Raw genomic sequence first — 14,216 nt, 5'->3', positions numbered from 1 at the left:
TTTTATTTTAAATTTGTTCATGCACATGAGCTAGGTTTAATCATTTTGACTAAACTGCAAACAAAATTGGGATTGAAACAGAAAACAGTAAATAACTTATGCAGCATTGAGAGATAATACAAAAGAGTGTCTCATACAGGACAGGATCATCACATCTAGACGAAATACAAGAAGATATATTCATATTGAACTAGGTGAGAAGTCTAGCCAAATTTAGAACTTCTTAGCATCATGGAATTTGATATGAGTGCCAGTGAATATTCAACATAGCTAATTCTTTATTCAATATTATTTTCATAAGTCAGTTCAGGTCAGAGCTCAGTCATGTCCAACTCTTTAAGGTCCCATGGACTGCAGCACACGAGCCCTCCCTGTCCATCACCAAATCCCAGAGTTGACTCAGACTCATGTCCATTGAGTCAGTGATGCCATCTAACCATCTCATCCTCTGTCTTCCCCTTCTCATCCTGCCTTCAATCATTCCCAGCATCAGGGTCTTTTCCAATGAGTCAGTTATTTGCATCAGGTGGCCAAATTATTAGAATTTCAGCTTCAACATCAGTCCTTCCAATGAATATTCAGGACTGATTTCCTTTAGGATGGACTGGTTGGATCTCCTTGCAGTCCAAGGGATTCACAAGAGTCTTCTCCAACACCACAGTTCAAAAGCATCAATTCTTCAGTGCTCAGCTTGCTTTATTGTCCAACTCTAACATCCATACATGACTATTGGGAAAACCATAGCTTTGAATAGATGGACCTTTGTTGGCAAAGTAATTTCTCTGCTTTTTAATATGCTGTCTAGTTTGGTCATAACTTTTCTTCCAAGGAACAAGCATCTTTTAATTTCATGGCTGAAGTCACTACCTGCAGTTATTTTGGAGGCCAAAAGAATTAAGTCTGTCACTGTTTCCACTGTTTCCCCATCTATTTGCCATGAAGTAAGGGGACCAGATGACATGATCTTATTTTCCTAAATGTTGAGTTTTAAAACAGCTTGTTCACTCTCCTCTTTCACTTTCATCAAGAGGCTCTTTAGTTTTTCTTCACTTACTGCCGTAAGGTTGGTGTCATCTGCATATCTGAGGTTATTGACATTTCTCCCCACAGTTTTGATTCCAGCTTGTGCCTCATCTAATCCAACATTCCTCATGATGTACTGCACATATAAATTAAATAAGCAGCGTGACAATATACAACCTTGATGTACTCCTTTTTCTATTTGGAACCAGTCTGTTGTTCCATGTCCAGTTCTAACTGTTGCTTCCTGACCTGCACACAGATTTCTCAAGAGACAGGTCAGGTCCTCCGGAATTCTTATCTCTTGAAGCATTTTCCACAGTTTGTTGTGATCCACATAGTCAGAGGCTTTGACATAATCAATAAATAGAGGTAGATGTTTTTCTGGAAGTCTCTTGCTTTTTCGATAATCTAACAGATGTTGGCAATTTGATTTATGGTTCCTCTGCTTTTTGTAAATCCAGTTGGAACATCTGAAATTTCACAGTTCATGTACTGTTGAAGTCTGGCTTGGAAAATTTTGAGCATTACTTTGCTAGCATGTGAGATGAGTGTAATCGTGCGGTAGTTTGGACATTCTTTGGCATTGCCTTCTTTTGGTGTCAGAATGAAAACTGACCTTTTCCAGTCCTGTGGCCATGGCTGAGTTTTTCAAATTTGTCGGCATATTGAGTTCCACACTTTCACAGCATCATCTTTTAGGATTTGAGATAGCTCAACTGAAATTCCATCACCTCCACTAGTTTTGTTCATAGTTATGCTTCCTAAGGCCCAGCTGACTTCACATTCCAGGATGTCTGGCTCCAGGTGAGTGATCACACCATCGTGATTATCTGGGTTGTGAGGCCTTTTTCCATAGTTCTTCTGTGTATCCTTGCCATTTCTTTTTATATGTTCTTCTTCTGCTAGATCCATACAATTTCTTTCCTTTACTGTGCCCATCTTTGAATGAAATGTTCCCTTGTTATTTCTAATTTTCTTGAAGGGATCTGTAGTCTTTCCCATTCTATTGTTTTCCTCTATTTCTAGGCATTGATCACTGAGGAAGGCTTTCTTATCGGTCCTTGCTATTCTTCGGAACTCTGCATTCAAATGAGTATATATTTCCTTTTCTCCTTTACCTTTCACTTTTCTTCTTTTCATAGCTATTTTTATGGCCTCCTCAGACAACCATTTTGCTTTTTTTATTTTTCTTAGGAATGGTCTTGACCACTGCCTCCTGTACAATATCATGAGCCTCCATTCATAGTTCTTCAGGTACTCTGTCTATCAGATCTAATCCCTTGAATCTATTTCTCACTTTCACTCCATATATCGTAAGAGGTTTGATTTAGGTCATACCTGAATGGTCTAGTGGTTTTCCTTACTTTCTTTAATTTAAGTCTGAATTGGCAGTAAGGAGTTCATGATCTGAGCCACAGACAGCTCTTTTTTTTTTTTTTTCTGACTGTGTAGAGCTTCTCCATCCTTGGGTGCAAAGAATATAATTAGTCTGATTTTGGTATTTACCATCTGGTGATGTCCATGTGCAGAGTCTTCTCTTGTGTTGTTGTAAAAGGGTGTTTTCTATCATTGGTGTGTTCTCTTTCCAAACATCTGTTTGCTCCTGCACTGCTTCATTCTGCACTCCAAAGCTAAATTTGCCCATTACTCCAGGTATCGTTTGACTTCCTACTTTTGCATTTCAGTCCTGTATAGTGAAAAGGACATCTTTTTTGCGTGTTAGTTCTAAAAGGTCTTGTAGGTCTTCACAGAACTGTTAAACTTCAACTTCTTCAGCATTATTGGTTGGGGCATAGACTTGAATTATTGTGATATTGAATGGTTTGCCTTGGAAATGAACAGAGATCATTCTGTCGTTTTTGAGATTGCATCCAAGTACTGCATTTCAGACTCTTTTGTTCACTATGATGGCTACTCCACTTCTTCTGAAGGATTCTTGCCCACAGTAGTAGGTATAATGGCCATCTGAGTTAAACTCACCCATTCTAGTTAATTTTAGTTCATTGATTCCTAAAATGTGGACTTTCGCTCTTGCCATCTCCTGTTTGACCACTTCCAATTTGCCTTGAGTCATGGACCTAACATTCCAGGTTCCTATGCAATATTGCTCTTTACAGCATCAGACTTTACTTCCATCACCAATCACATCCACAGCTGGGTGTTGTTTTTGCTTTGTCTCCATCCCTTCATTCATTCTGGAGTTATTTTTCCACTGATTTCCAGTAGCATATTGGGGACCTACTGACCTGGGGAGTTCCTTTTTCAGTGTTCTATCTTTTTGCCTTTTCATACTGTTCATGGGTTTCTTGAGGCAAGAATACTGAAGTGGTTTGCCATTCCCTTCTCCAGTGAACCACGTTTTTTCAGAACTCTCCACCATTACCCATCCGTGTTGGGTGGCCCTACATGTCATGGCTCATTGTTTCATTGAGTTAGACTAGGCTGTGGTCCATGTGATCAGTTTGGTTAGTTTTCTGTGCAGCTGCTGCTCCAGCCTTCATAAGTAAATTAATAGTGAATTATAAAGTATCTATTAGCAACAAAAACAATGCACACCTAATATATTAATAATCTTTCTGGAATTACTAATTCAAGTTTCTTATATATGTCATTTTAGTTAATTTCCTGGAATATGTGAACACTTATTGAAAGTTTCCCATTAAGGCTTTAGTTTCCAAATACTATTTCTTAAGCAAAATTTCTTAGAACAATGTTTCCAAAGTAATCAGCAAAAAGCTCAAAAATCAAAACAAAGTGACAGAAATATGTTTCTAAAATTTTTTATGTTAAAGCATAGTTGATTTAAAATGTTTAGTTTCAAGTATATCACAAAGTGATTCAGTTATCCATATACATATTTGCTTCCCATATATGTTCTTATAGAATGTTGAATACAGTTCTCTGTTCTATATAGTAAATAGGTCCTATTGATTTCCTATTTTGTATATAGTATAGTGTAAATGTTAATCTCAAGTTTTCCCTTTTAGTAAACATGTTTGTTTTCTAAGACTGTGAATCTATTTCTGCTTTGTGAACAAGTTCATTTATATAATTTTTGATAGTTGCTTTTCTCTGACTTAGTATGATCATCTTTAGTTACATCCTTGTTACAGCAAATTGAATTATTTCATTCATTTTTTATGGCAGGGTAATATTCTACTGTGTATATGTGCCATATCTTTATCAATTCATGTGTTGATGGGAATTTAGATTCATTCAATGTCTTGGCTATTGTAAAAAAAAATGCTGTTATGCATATAAGAGTGCATGTATTTTTTGAAGTATGTTTTCCTCCAGATATATGTCCTGAAATGGGATTGATGGATCATATAGTACCTTTATTTTTTTTTAGTTTTTTAGAAACTTCCACACTATTCTCCATCGTGGCTATACCAGTTTATATTCCCACAAATAGTATAGGAGTTTCATTTTTCTCTACACTCTCACCAGCATATATTGTTGGTCTACTTTTTGATAATGGCCATTCTCATCAGTTATGACCAAACTACACAGCATATTAAAAAGCAGAGAGATTCCTTTGTCAACAAAGATCCATCTAGTCAAGGCTATGGTTTTTCCAGTAGTCATCTATGGATGTGAGAGTTGTACTATAATGAAAGCTGAGCACTGAAGAATTGATGCTTTTGAACTGTGGTGTTGGAGAAGACTTTTGAAAGTCCCTTGGACTGCAAGGAGATCCAACCAGTACATCCTAAAGGAGATCAGTCCTGGGTGTTCATTGGAAAGACTGATGTTGAAGCTGGAACTCCCAAAACTTTGGCCCCATGATGTGAAGAATTAACTCATTTGAAAAGACCCTGGTGCTGGGAAAGATTGAGGGCAGGAGGAGAAGGGGACGACAGAGGATGAAATGGTTGGATGGCATCACCAACTCAATGGACATGAGTTTGGGTAGACTCCAGGAGTTGGTGATGGACAGGAAGGCCTGGCGTGCCTCAGTTTATGGGGTTGCAAAGAGTCAGACATGACTGAGTGACTTAACTGAACTGAACTGATTCTCATCAGTGCGAGCTGATATCCCATTGTAGTTTCAATTTGTATTTATTTAATGACAATGGTGAACATCTTTTCTTGTGCTTTTTGACTAGCCATATGTCTTCTTTGAAGAAATGTCTATTTATGTCTGCCCATTTTTTCATTGGATTCTCTGTTTTTTGATATTGAGCTGCATGAGCTGTTTGTATATTTTGGAGATTAACCCCTTGTCAGTTTCATCGTTCGCAAATAATTTCTCCCATTCTCTGGGCTGTCTGTTTCATTTATTTTTTATTTCCTTGTGTGTGTGTGTGTGTGTGTGTGTGTGTGTGTGTGTGTGTAGAAGCTTTTAAATTTAATCAGGTCTCATTTATTTGTTTTTACTTTAATTTTCATTACTCTGGGAGTTGTATCCAAAAAACTTTTGCTGATATTTATGTCAGTGTTCTATGTTCTCCTCAAACAGCTTTATAGTATCCAGCATTACATTTAAGTCTTTAATAGGTTTTGAGTTTATTTTTGTTTATGGTGTTAGGGAGTGTGCTGATTTCATTCTTTTACATGTAGCTGTTCAGTTTTCTTAGCACCACTTATTGGAGAGACTGTCTTTTCTCCATTGTCTATTCTTGTCTTTTTTGTCATAGATTAATTGACCATAGGTGTGTGGTTTATTTATGGATTTTCTATTCTGCTCCACTGGTCTATAATTCTATCTTTGTGCCAGTTGCATAATGTTTTGATTAATATAGCTTAATAGTATATTCTGAAGTCAGGGTGCCCAGTTCCTTCAGCTCCATTGTTCTTACTTAAGATGGATTTGGCTGTTTGGAGTCCTTTATGATTCCATACAGATTTTAAGCTTTTTTTGTTCTAAATCTGCAAGAATCTCAGAGTATGTGCTTAAAATGAATATTTTTAAGTCCTAATGTAGGTCAGGTGAATCATGAACTTCTTATAGTACTACCTTAATAAGATTTGTGATCTCACTGTGTTGATGTTTATAATGATTGCATTCCAATCTTTCTAGAAATGTAGGACACTTAATGAGGAATTAAAGGTGATGACGTTAGATGTGCCCATTTAAATGACTCTTGAGAGTCCCTTGGACTGCAAGGAGATCAAACCAGTCAATCATAAAGGAAATCAGTCCTGAATATTCATTGGAAGGACTGATACTGAAGCTGAAGCTCTAATATTTTGGCCACATAATGTGAATAACTGACTCATTGGAAAACACCCTGATGCTGGAAAAGATTGAAGGCAGGAGGAGAAGGGCATGACAGATGATGAGATTGTTGGATGGCATCACTGACTCAAAGGGCATGAGTTTGAACAACCTCTGGGAGTTTGTGATGGAACATGCCAGGGAAGCCTGGCATGCTGCTGTCCATAGGGTCGCAAAGATTGGATGTGACTGAGTGACTGAATTGAACTGATTTAAAAGTGAGTAGGAGTCCATGAGCTGAACAGTCTTTGGTGTATTCCATATGAAGAGCAATTTTTTTTTTACAACTGAACTACAGATATAATAATCCATGAATGCAGATTGTGAAGGGTCTGGTTTGCCAATTTAAAGAATAAAGTAATTAGCCTTCAATTAAAATAAATTGTTTTCTACATTTTATTTATTTATTTATTTTAATTTTAATTTTTACTTTATTTTACTTTACAATACTATATTGGTTTTGCTATACATTGACATGAATCTGCCACGGTGTACATGAGCTCCCATTCCTCAACCCCCCTCACACCTCCCACCTCCCACCTGTATCATCTCTCTGGATCATCCCCGTGCACCAGCCCCAAGCATCCTGCAATCCCACATCAAACATAGACTGGCAATTTGTTTCTTACATGATAGTATACATGTTTCAGTGCCATTCTCCCAAATCATCCCACCCTCTCCCTCTCCCTCAGAGTCCAAAAGTCCGTTCTATACATCTGTGTCTCTTTTGCTGTCTCCCATACAGGGTTATCATTACCATCTTTCTAAATTCCATATATATGTGTTTGTACACTTATTGATGTTTTTTCTTTCTGGCTTACTTCACTCTGTATAATCGGCTCCAGTTTCATCCATCTCATTAGAACTTATTCAAATGCATTAATTTCAGTGGCTGAGTAATACTCCATGGTGCATAGGTACCATGGCTTTCTTATCCATTCATCTGCTGATGGACATCTAGGTTGTTTCCATGTCCTGAAAATTATCAACAGTGCTGCAATGAACATTGGGATACATGTGTCTCTTTCAATTCTGGTTCCTTTGGTGTGTATGCCTAGCAGGGGGATTGCTGGGTCATATGGCAGTTCTATTTCCAGGTTTTTAAGGAATCTCCACACTGTTCTCCATAGTGGCTATACTAGTTTGGATTCCCTCCAACAGTGTAAGAGGGTTCCCTTTCTCCACACCCTCTCCAGCATTTACTGCTTGTAGACTTTTGGATCGCAGCCATTCTGACTGGTGTGAAATGGTACCTCATTGTGTACTTGATTTGCATTTCTCTGATAATGAGTGATGTTGAGCATCTTTTCATGTGTTTGTTAGCCATCCATATGTCTCCTTTGGAGAAATGTCTATTTAGTTCTTTGGCCCATTTTTTGATTGGGTCTTTTATTTTTCTGGAATTGAGCTGCATGAGTTGCTTGTATATTTTTGAGATTAGTTGTTTGTCAGTTGCTTCATTTGCTATTTTTTCTCCCATTCAGAATGCTGTCTTTTCACCTTGCTTACAGTTTCCTTTGTTGTGCAGAAGCTTTTAATTTTAAATACATCCCATTTGTTTATTTTTGCTTTTATTTGTAGAATTCTGGGAGGTGGATCATAGAGGATCCTGCTATGATTTACCACAGAGAGTGTTTTGCCTATGTTCTCCTATAAGAGTTTTATAGTTTCTGGTCTTATGTTTAGATCTTTAATCCATTTTGAGTTTATTTTTGTGTGTGGTGTTAGAAAGTGATGTAATTTCATTCCTTTACAAGTGGTTGACCAGTTTTCCCAGCACCACTTGTTAAAGAGATTGTCTTTACTCCATTGCATAGTCTTGCCACCTTTGTCGAAGATAAGGTGTCCATAGGTGTGTGGCTTTATCTCTGGGCTTTCTATTATGTTCCATTGATCTATATTTCTGCCTTTGTGCCAGTATCATACTGTCTTGATGACTATGGCTTTGTAGTAGAGCCTGAAGTCAGGCAAGTTGATTCTTCCAGTTCCATTCTTCTGTCTCAAGATTGCTTTGGCTGTTCGAGGTTTTTTGTATTTCCATACAAATCTTGAAAGTATTTGTTCTAGTTCTGTGAAAAATACCGCTGGTAGCTTGATAGGGATTTCATTGAATCTGCAGATTGCTTTGCGTAGTATACTCATTTTCACTATATTGATTCTTCCAATCCATGAACATGGTATATTTCTCCATCTATTGGTGTCCTCTTTGATTTCTTTCATCAGTGTTTTATAGTTTTCTATATATAGGTCTTTAGTTTCTTTAGGTAGATATATTCCTTTTTTTTTCCTTTTCGTTGCAATGGTGAATGGAATTGTTTCCTTAATTTCTTGTTCTGCTTTCTCATTATTAGTGTATAGGAATGCAAGGGATTTCTGTGTGTTGATTTTATATCCTTCAACTTTACTATATTCATTGATTAGCTCCAGTAATGTTCTTGTGAAGTCTTTAGGGTTTTCTATGTAGAAGATCATGTCATCTGCAAACAGTGAGAGTTTTACTTCTTCCTTTTCAATTCGGATTCCTTTTATTTCTTTTTCTGCTCTGATTGCTGTGGCCAAAACTTCCAGAACTGTGTTGAATAGTAGCGGTGAAAGTGGGCACCCTTGTCTTGTTCCTGACTTTAGGGGAAATGCTTTCAATTTTTCACCATTGAGGATAATGTTTGCTGTGGGTTTGTCATAGATAGCTCTTATTATGTTGAGGTATGTTCCTTCTATTCCTGTTATCTGGAGAGTTTTTATCATAAATGGATGTGGAATTTTGTCAAAGGCCTTCTCTGCATCTGTTGAGATAATCATATGGCTTTTATCTTTCAATTTGTTAACGTGGTGAATTACATTGATTGATTTGTGGATATTGAAGAATCCTTGCATCCCTGGGATAAAGCCCACTTGGTCATGGTGTATGATCTTTTTAATGTGTTGTTGGATTCTGATTGCTAGAATTTTGTTGAGGATTTTTACATCTATGTTCATCAGGGATATTGCCCTGTAGTTTTCTTTTTTTGTGGCATCTTTGTCAGGTTTTGGTATTAGGGTGATGGTGGCCTCATAGAATGAATTTGGAAGTTTACGTTCCTCTGCAATTTTCTGGAAGAGTTTGAGTAGGATAGGTGTTAGCTCTTCTCTAAATTTTTGGTAGAATTCAGCTGTGAAGCTGTCTGGACCTGGGCTTTTGTTTGCTGGAAGATTTCTGATTACAGTTTCAATTTCCGTGCTTGTGATGGGTCTGTTAAGATTTTCTATGTCTTCTTGGTTCAGTTTTGGAAAGTTGTACTTTTCTAAGAATTTGTCCATTTCTTCCATGTTGTCCATTTTGTTGGCATATAATTGCTGATGGTAGTCTCTTATGATCCTTTGTATTTCTGTGTTGTCTGTTGTGATCTCTCCATTTTCGTTTCTAATTTTATTGATTTCTCTCTCTTTGTTTCTTGATGAGTCAGGCTAATGGTTTGTCAATTTTATTTATCCTTTCAAAGAACACATTTTGGCTTTGTTGATTTTTTGCTATGGTCTCTTTTGTTTCTTTTGCATTTATTTCTGCCCTAATTTTTAAGATTTCCCTTCTATTAACTCTGCGGTTCTCCATTTTTTTCCTTTTCTAGTTGCTTTAGGTGTAGAGTTATGTTATTTATTTGACTTTTTTCTTATTTCTTGAGGTATGCCTGTATTGCCATGAACTTTCCTCTTAGTACTGCTTTTATAGTGTCCCATAGGTTTTGGGTTGTTGTGTTTTCATTTTCATTTGTTTCTATGCATATTTTGATTTCTTCTGTGATTTGTTTGTTATTCAGAAGCATGTTGTTCAGCCTCCATATGTTGGAATTTTTAATAGTTTTTCTCCTGTAATTGAGATCTAATCAATGCATTATAGTCAGAAAAGATGCTTGGAATGATTTCGATTTTTTTGAATTTATCAGGGTTAGATTTATGGCCCAGGATGTGATCTATCCTGGAGAATGTTCCATGCTCAATCGAGAGAAAGGTGGAATTCGTTGTTTTGGGGTGAAATGTCCTATAGATATCAATTAGGTCTAACTGGTCTATTGTATCATTTAAAGTTTGCATTTCTTTGTTAATTTTTGTTCAGTTGATCTGTCCATGGGTATGAATAGAGTATTAAAGTCTCCCGCTATTATTGTGTTATTGTTAATTTCCCCTTTCATACTTGTTAGCATTTGTCTTACATATTGCGGTGCTCCTATATTGGGTGCATATATATTTATAATTGGTATATCTTCTTCTTGGATTGATCCTTTGATCATTATGTAGTGGCCTTCTTTGTCTCTTTTCACAGCCTTTGTTTTAAAGTCTATTTTATCTGATATGAGTATTGCTACTCCTCAGGTGGGTCTCTTGTAGGCAGCATATATAAGGATCTTGTTTTTGTATCCATTCATCCAGTCTTTGCCTTTTGGTTGGGGCATTCAACCCATTTACATTTAAGGTAATTATTGATAAGTATGATCCCATTGCCATTTACTTTACTGTTTTGGGTTCTGGGTTATACACCCTTTTTGTGTTTCCTGTCTAGAGAATATCCTTTAGCATTTGTTGGACAGCTGGTTTGGTGGTGCTGAATTCTCTCAGCTTTTGCTTGTCTGTAAAGTTTTTGATTTCTCCTTCATATTTGAATGAGATCCTTGCTGGGTACAGTAATCTGGGCTGTAGGTTATTTTCTTTCATCACTTTAAGTATGCCTTGCCATTCCCTCCTGGCCTGAAGAGTTTCTATTGAAAGATCTGCAGTTATCCTTATGGGAATCCCCTTGTGTGGTATTTGGTGTTGTTTTTTTTTTTTTTTTTCCCTTGCTGCTTTTAATATTTGTTCTTTGTGTTTGATCTTTGTTAATTTGATTAATATGTGTCTTGGGGTGTTTCGCCTTGGGTTTTTCCTATTTGGAACTCTCTGGGTTTCTTGGACTTGGGTTATTATTTCCTTCCCCATTTTAGGGAAGTTTTCAACTATTATCTCCTCAAGGATTTTCTCATGGTCTTTCTTTTTGTCTTCTTCTTCTGGGACTCCTATAATTCGAATGTTGGAGTGTTTCATATTGTCCTGGATGTCTCTTAGATTGTCCTCATTTCTTTTAATTCGTTTTTCTTTTTCTCCTTTCTGATTCATTTATTTCTACCATTCTATCTTCTATTTCACTAATCCTATCTTCTGCCCTCGTTATTCTACTATTTGTTGCCTCCAGAGTGTTTCTGATCTCATTTATTGCATTATTCATTATATATTGACTCTTTTTTATTTCTTCTAGGTCCTTGTTAAACCTTTCTTGCATCTTCTCAATCCTTGTCTCCAGGCTATTTATCTGTGATTCTAGTTTGATTTCAAGATTTTGGATCATTTATACTATCAATATTTGGAATTCTTTCTCAGGTAGACTTTCTATCTCTTCCTCCTTTGTTTGGTTTGGTGGGCATTTCTCCTGTCCCTTTACCTGCTGAGTATTCCTCTGTCTCTTCATCTTGGTTATATTGCTGCGTTTGGTGTGGCTTTTCTATATTCTAGGAATTTGTGGAGTTCTCTTTATTATGGAGTTTCCTAACTGTGGGTGGTGTTGTATCAGTGGCTTGTAAAGGTTTCTTGGTTAGGAAGGCTTGTGTTGGAGTTCTAGTGGGTGGAGCTTGATTCTTCTCTCTGGAGTGCAATGAAGTGACCAGTAATGGATTATGAAATGTCAGTGGTTTTGGAGTAACTTTGAGCTGCCTGTATATTGAAGCTCAGGGGTGTGTTTCTGTGTTGCTGGAGAATTTGCATGGTATGTCTTGCTCTGGAACTTGTTGGCCCTTGGGTGGTGCTTGGTTTCAGTGTAGTTGTGGAAGCATTTGATGAGCTCTTATCGATTAATGTTCCCTGAATTCAGGAGTTCTCTGATGTTCTCAGGATTTGGACTTAAGCCTCCTGCTTCTGGTTTTCAGTTTTATTTTTACAGTAGCCTCCAGACTTCTCCATCTATACAGCACTGATGATAAAACATATAGGTTAAAGATGAAAAGTTTCTCCTCATTGAGGGACACCCAGAGAGGTTCATTGAGTTACATGGAGAAGAGAAGAGGGAGGAGGTAGTTAGAGGTGACTGGAATGAGATGAGGTGGGATCAAAAGAGGAGAGAGCAAGCTAGTCAGTAGTCACTTCCTTATGTGCACTCCTTAGTCTGAACTGCTCAGAGGTGTTCATGGAGTTATACAGGGAAGAGGAAAGTGAGGAAGTAGACAGAGGTGGCCAGGAGGATAGAAGAGGGAGATGAAAAAGAGAGAGACAGATCCAGCCAGTAACCAGTGTCCTAAGTGTTCTCCAACGTCTGGAACACACAGAGATTCACAGAGTTGGGTAGAGAAGAGAAGGGGGAGGGAAGAGACAGAGGCCACCTGGTGGAGAAAAAGGAGAGTCCAAAGGAGAATAGAGTGGTCAAACCAGTAATCTCGCTCTCAGGTAAAATTGGGTACTGAAGATTGGGTTTTTAAATGTACAAGATTGACAACAAATGCCAAAAAGCAAAGATTAAAAATCTAGAGTAGAGATTGGGTTTTCAAAAATACAATATTAAAGAAAAGAAGAAGAAGGAGAAGAAAGAAAAAAAATGCCACAAGAATTATTAAAAAACAACAACAACAACCACAAAAAGAGTACATATGGCATTTGCTTTAAAAATAGGGTCTTTTCTTTTTGAAAAGTAATAGTAGGTTATAAAAATAAAAATTAAAGCAGAAATAGAGGACTTACAAATTTTAAAAGGTTAAAAAAAAAGAAGAGGAAAAAGAAAAGAAAAAACAATCACACAATAATATCAACAACACACAAAAAAAGAATGATCGTAAAAATAGTAAAGATATACCTGGCCCTTTCTTTGGTGTTGTGGGCAGTGTGGTGTCACTTCCAAGGCCGTTCCCTCTGTTTAACTTCTTCTGTTTGCTGGTCTCTTCAGTGTCTGATTTCTGCCCTGTCACGGGGTGGGGTGGGGGGGCAGTGGAGGACACTTTTTTTTTTTTTTTAAGACTCACTTGTTCAGTCACGCAGTGCAGAGGGAGGGATGCTGCAAAGGAGTAACACTGGCCTGTGCTTGCAGTTTCTCAGCTCCGCTGGGCCTGCCCCTGCTCATGGTGCACACCACTCAGGCCCTAAGTTGCTCCACTGGGAACCCTCTGAGGCAGGCCCTAGGCTGCATGCACCTCCCTGGTCTAAGCCACTCAGGGTTGGCACTCAGGTAGTCCTCAGAGGCACCTGAGTCCAGCCCTAGCCTGCATGCACCTCCCCGGTCTAAGCTGCTCAGGCTTGGCACTCAGGTAGCCCTCAGAAGCACAGATTTGGTTGGGCCTGTGTATTGTGCCCTTCCCAGGTTGGAGTAGCTCAGGTGTTTGGCAAGCACAGTTGCTGTGACTTATCTCCTTTCCCGTCTCTGCTGCTCAGTTTTCTGGGTGTATCGCTGGCATCCCTTCTCTGGTGGCTGATGACTGTCCAGAACCCCCAGAAGTCTTAGTTAGCAAAGAAGCCTGCTTGCATTTTGGTAGGTAATGTCTCTTGGGCTGCGATTGCCCCCTTCCAGCCCTTACGGCTCTGGCTACCTGTCACCAGAGGGGGATGGTCTGCAGCCGGCTATTTCTGTTCTGTCCTTTGTTCTGTGTGCAGTCCTGGCAGTGTCTTCTGTTCGAGCTTTTCCCGTGGAAGCTATCCTACAGTCTGGTTTGCTAGCCCAAGTTAGTTCGCTCTGGTTACGCGCAGGGTGTTCCAGCCTGAATCTAACAAAGCACTGCAGCCCGTGCCTCCCACGCCTCCCTGCTCAGTCCCCACTTGCTAGTGGTGGATGCAGGCGTCTGGGCTGCTTCTCCACTGGGGGAGTTATTGTTGGGCTCGTAGTCTGTTGGTTTTAATTATTTATTTTTCCTTCCTGTTATGTTGCCCTCTGTGCTTCCAAGGCTCGCCACAGACTTGGCAGCAAGAGTGTTTCCTGGTGTTTGGAAACCTC

Source organism: Ovis canadensis, chromosome 1 (genome assembly GCF_042477335.2).
Source record: "Ovis canadensis isolate MfBH-ARS-UI-01 breed Bighorn chromosome 1, ARS-UI_OviCan_v2, whole genome shotgun sequence".
Lineage (NCBI taxonomy): Eukaryota > Metazoa > Chordata > Mammalia > Artiodactyla > Bovidae > Ovis > Ovis canadensis.
This window is presented reverse-complemented; position numbering follows the sequence as displayed.